Source organism: Saccopteryx bilineata, chromosome 11 (assembly GCF_036850765.1).
Source record: "Saccopteryx bilineata isolate mSacBil1 chromosome 11, mSacBil1_pri_phased_curated, whole genome shotgun sequence".
In the NCBI taxonomy this organism is placed as follows: Eukaryota; Metazoa; Chordata; class Mammalia; order Chiroptera; family Emballonuridae; genus Saccopteryx; species Saccopteryx bilineata.
The window spans coordinates 75,242,924-75,247,830 of record NC_089500.1 but is presented as its reverse complement, the minus strand read 5'-3'; the positions used below and the strand labels follow the sequence as shown (position 1 = coordinate 75,247,830).

Genomic DNA, 4,907 nt, shown 5'->3' with positions numbered 1-4,907 from the left:
CAATATATTTTTAACTTTCAAAGCTTGTACGGACTCAACCACATAGCTTTTCTTTTCCCTGATAGTCAATTGCTCACACATAAACATAAATTTAGTTATTATATTTACATATCCTTCTCCGCATTAGCAGATAGAATTGACTAGGCCAAATAAGCAGAGACGTTTGTATGCACATAGCAAATTGAGAAAAAGATACTTTATATCAGGAATATAGACCAATACTGTTTCTCATCAGGGTTATAATACTTTTCATTCTTATAAAGTATTTATTTTTTTTTAATCTTTTTTTATTCTGAAAACATTTTAAATGTACATAAAAGTTGAATCAAATTTGGAGTGAACATAATCTTGATTTCACAGTTAACATTTTTTATCATAATCCATTTATTATGTATCCCTGTATCTCGCCCTTCCTGTTACCCCATCAGTCCGCCTTCCTCAAGCGGTTATAATTATGTCTTAAATTCTTTTCTGTGTAATTCTATTATTTGTTTCCTCCGGTATTGGTCTCTAGTGCATTGATTTGTTTTTTCCTCTTAAGAGTGGGTCACGCTTTCTGGTTTCTTTCCGTGATATGTCATTTTAAAAGTTGTCTTGGACATTGTGATTCTTCTACATTGTAGAAAATTTGAATTAAGTTAGACTCTGCCAAAGAATAACTTATAAAAGCAGCATTGAACTCTAACTAACAAAACTAGTCTCTAAGTTGCCTGCTTGGCGTCTGCCCTGTATATGGCAGGAAGGTCCCTCAGATATTTGGCCGTTACCCTAACTGAGCCTTCCTTGTCTGCTGTCCTTTTCCAAGGGTTCCCATCTTCCCTTTCTAGTGGCTGTGGTGTCTTGACATTGTCCTCTAATTCTGTTAGCCAGGATGACCTTGACTTTCCACCAGAATTTTAGCCAAACCACATGATGCCAGTGGGGGAGGGGGGGAGGACTACCACTCGGCTAAATGTGGTAAAAACATGACATTCTCAAGCTCTGTTCTCTTCATCCGGGTCTCAGCAGCTCTCCATTTCCGCCTATACCTGCTCATCCTCTCGTGCCTGCAGGTGGCTGCTGTGGTGTTTTGTTGTTCTTGATTTGTAAATATTTTGTCCAGACTTTATAGATATTATCTGCTTCATGGTTGCTATCTCGGGAGAAGATTCCTATGGTCACCTTTAACTCACCTCATTGCAGTGACTCTGAAAACCTTTTTGTTTTTCTGAGAATTATAATAATACATATTAAAGATCTGTTTAAGCCCTGGCCGGTTGGCTCAGCAGTAGAGCGTCGGCCTAACGTGCGAAGGACCCGGGTTCGATTCCCGGCCAGGGCACATAGGAGAAGTGCCCATTTGCTTCTCCACCCCTCCGCCGCGCTTTCCTCTCTGTCTCTCTCTTCCCCTCCCGCAGCCAAGGCTCCATTGGAGCAAAGATGGCCCGGGCGCTGGGGATGGCTCTGTGGCCTCTGCCCCAGGCACTAGAATGGCTCTGGTCGCAACATGGCGACGCCCAGGATGGGCAGAGCATCGCCCCCTGGTGGGCAGAGCGTCGCCCCTGGTGGGCGTGCCGGGTGGATCCCGGTCGGGTGCATGCAGGAGTCTGACTGTCTCTCCCTGTTTCCAGCTTCAGAAAAATGCAAAAAAAAAAAAAAAATCTGTTTAAGTCATGTTGCTTACTATGGGTACACAGTTTAGCTGTATCTATTCCCACTTAAGCTGGCTATGCTCTAACATAACAAACTTGGCCCAAATTTATGATAATCCAATGGGACAATCCAGAGCTGTTCTCATATTTTATCTGCAGTCTGTGGGCAGCACCCAGTGAAGGACTCCTGGGAGCCCAGGGAAAGGAGAGTCCCTGTGTGCCCTTGTCCGAGTAAACACAACACAATCAGCCCAGGCGAGAGTTTAGGGAAGAGTCTTCAGTGGATGGCCAAAGTGACCTGAGGAAATGGGGTTCTCGATTTGAACTGAGTGACTGTTTTTGACTACATCACACTCTTGATAAGACTAATGACATTAACGTTTCAAAGGTCATGAAATCTTTAATCAGGCTGATCATGGAAAACAGTATGGTGTTACCTCAAAAAATTAAAAATGGAACTGCCTTAGGACACAGTGGTTCCACTTCTGGGAATATATCTGAAGACACAGGAAACACTAATTCAGAAGAATAAATGCACCCCTGTGTTCATTGCAACGTTATTTACAGTAGCCAGGCGTTTGAATTAGTTTGAATGCCCATCAGTAGATAAGTGGGTAAAAAAAGATGTGGTACATTTACAGAATGGAATGCTACTTGGACGTAAAAAAGAAGGAAATCTTACCGTTTGTGACACATGGATGGACCAGGACAATGTTATGCTCAGTGAAATTAGCCATTCAGAGAAAAACAAGTGGTACCGTATTAGTTCATTTATATGTCAAATCTAATGAACAAAATAAATGAACAAACAAAATAGAGACAGACTCACAGATAGAGAACAGACTAACAGCTGTTCTAGGGGAGGGGCTTGATAGGCTGAGTGAAAAAAGTAAAGGGGGGCCCTGGCCGGTTGGCTCAGTGGTAGAGCATTGGCCTGGCGTGCAGGAGTGCCAGGTTCGATTCCTGGCCAGGGCACACAGGAGAAGCGCCCATCTGCTTCTCCACTCCTCCCCCTCTCCTTCCTCTCTGTCTCTCTCTTCCCCTCCCACAGCCAAGGCTCCATTGGAGCAAAGTTTGCCCGGGTACTGAGGATGGCTCTGTGGCCTCTGCCCCAGGTTCTAGAATGGCTCTGGATGCAACAGAGTGATGCCCCAGATTGGCAGAGCGTCACCCCCTGGTGGGCGTGCCGGGTGGATCCTGGTCGGGCGCGTGCGGGAGTCTGTCTGAATGCCTCCCGATTTCCAACTTAAGAAAAATACAAAAAAAAAAAAAAAAGTAAAGAGGTTAAGCAAAGAACAAAGCACTCAGCCATGGATGGTTGGCTCAGTGGTAGAGCGTTGGTCTGGTGTGTGGAAATCCTGGGCTGAATTTCCGGTCAGGGCACACAGGAGAAACACCCATCTGCTTCTCTACCCTTCCTCCCCTCCTTTCTCTCTGTCTCTCTTTTCCCCTCCTGCAGCCAAGGCTCCGTTGGAGCAAAGTTGGCCCGGGTGCTGAGGACGGCTTCATGGCCTCTGCCTCAGGCACTAGAATGGCTCTGATTGCGGCAGAGCAACACCCCAGATGGGCAGAGCATCGCCCCCTGGTGGGCATGCCAGGTGGATCCCGGTCGGGCGCATGTAGGAGTCTGTCTGACTGCCTCCTCGCTTCTAACTTTGGAAAAATACAAAAAAAACAACAAAAACAAAACAACAACCCAGTGTGGTAATCCCCAGAGGGAGAGGGGCTAGTGGTGAGGGAAGGAGACACGACTTGGGGGGTGACCACACAATATAATATACTGACAAACTGTGGAACAGAAGGAGTAATTGGTCAGACTGTCTTTATCCGTTACACTCTCTATTAATATTTCCCACCCAGGGTAATAAAGCTGCTTGGCCATTTTTCCCTACAGTTGAGCAAATTATTCACTACATCATACAGAAAGTGGACTCTAATCATTGGAATGCATGCTCATTTATTGTCATTCACAGCACTTTATTTACATAATAGAAATCTAATATGTTGACATACAGTGTTTGAGGAATTACGAAACAGCGGAAAAGGTCTGGGCTGGCACGTCAGGGGGAAGCATTTAGGGGAACTTTGTGAACAGAGGTAAGCTTCGCAGTGGAGCATCTCAGAACCGTGTGGGTAGCCCTTTCCGAACTAGCTCACCGACAGCTTTGCTGATGGCAGACCTCGGGCACAGGTCTATCCCGGCATATTCTAAACGGCGATGCCGATACTACAGAAAACAATTTTTGTCCTGTCACCGGTTTACTAATTAAATGTCAGTCCTTTCTCAGGATCCCATGTCAACAAAGACCTACATGAATTATAGTTGCAAGTGTCCATCAGAACGAGCATCTGCTTGTTTCAGATCTGTGACTGACTAGCTTGGGGCGAAGCATGCCACTTCTGCTCAAAATCCCAGTGACATGAGCCTTCCAAAACAACAAAAACAAAAACATAAGGTGACCCATTAGAGAACAATGATTTGCATATGCATATTTTAATGAAACAGGACTTGTTTTGTCTTTCAGATCTAGTTGAATGTGGCCATATTATCATTTGGGAAAAAAAAAGTTGTGAATTATTAGTCAAGATTCTTTTCCTTTAAAATATGATTTGCCCTCTGACCTCGGATATAGAAATACCTTTAAACTTGCTTCATGCTTGGCACATAAGAAAATTATGGCAAGAAATCAGGTTTTGTTAATTAACGGCTTTTAACTCTTTTCTACATTTACATAAATTTTAGGCTCAGTTTTTATTAAAAGTGCCCATTTTACTATAGGCAATAAGATGTGTATTTGAAAATTTTCAAACACCTTGAATTATTAGAAGGCAGTTTCAAACAATGAATTTTTATGGAACACTTAAAATGTTAGATAGGCACGGACAGCTATTTTACCTGAGTCGAATTTCTGGATACAGTAAATAAAATAATGTTGTTGAAAAGTGCTTGCTTTTATATCAAACACAAACTTACTGCTTATTTCCTTGAATTTCTTACATCTAAAAAACACTCTCCTTGAATATATAGAAGCCTTGTAGGTACAGTAGGAACACGTAGACTGTGGAAAATACGTTTTATCTTGTAAACATTATGATTGAAGTGTTACAAAATAGTACCTGGGCCCATTCATTATTCATTCTTGTGTATGATAATTAACCACTTGGAAAAGAGCATCTTTCCATCTCGAGTTTCTGGTTATTAACATCTGAGAAGACACAGAAAATATATTTCTGCTTTGGTTAAAAGAAACAGAGGCAAGGAATTCAGAAGCTGGG

General features: G+C 43.0%; 1 non-coding gene across 1 annotated transcript; it reads left to right on the top strand.

Annotated features, from left to right (window-relative positions):
• Positions 1 to 1,245: 1,245 nt before the first annotated feature.
• TRNAV-AAC (transfer RNA valine (anticodon AAC)) lies at positions 1,246 to 1,321 on the top strand. Its single transcript has one exon. It is a non-coding gene; the product is annotated as a tRNA-Val (tRNA).
• Positions 1,322 to 4,907: the final 3,586 nt, after the last annotated feature.